Raw genomic sequence first — 677 nt, 5'->3', positions numbered from 1 at the left:
GATGTTGTTGTTTAATAAGCTGTTGAAAGTGTTGAAAATTTATGGCCGGTAATAATAATAATAATAATAACAATAATAATAATAATAATAATAAAAGCATCATCATCATCATCATCATCATCATGTTTGCATATTTATTTTTAATGCGTGTGTCCATTTATATGATTTGCGGTTTTTTGTTGACATACGAAACGAATCGAACATACAAACATACATACAAACATACCAAACAAACATACATACATACATACCAAATAAAACATACAAACATATACATACACGCCAAACAAACTTACAAACCTACATGCGTACAAACACACATACACACGTGACATAATTGTATAGATTTCAAGATAACATCAAATAATTAATGCAACGAGTGTGGGTACGTGCTTAAATTTAAGTATGTATGTACGTATATATGTACGTATGTATTCTCCACACACACACACACACACACACACACACACAAACAAACACACACACACACACACGCATACATTTTTATAAATTTTTTCCAACGAAGGCAAAATTTTTTACATTTTAAAAACTAATTGAAGTGCGACTAAAGGACGCAATTTAATTTATACACACACATTCATACAAACGCACAAACATGCATACAAACATACATACACACACACACGCATACAAACATACATATAAACAAACACACA

Source organism: Helobdella robusta (assembly GCF_000326865.2).
Source record: "Helobdella robusta unplaced genomic scaffold HELROscaffold_73, whole genome shotgun sequence".
In the NCBI taxonomy this organism is placed as follows: domain Eukaryota; kingdom Metazoa; phylum Annelida; class Clitellata; order Rhynchobdellida; family Glossiphoniidae; genus Helobdella; species Helobdella robusta.
This window is presented reverse-complemented; position numbering follows the sequence as displayed.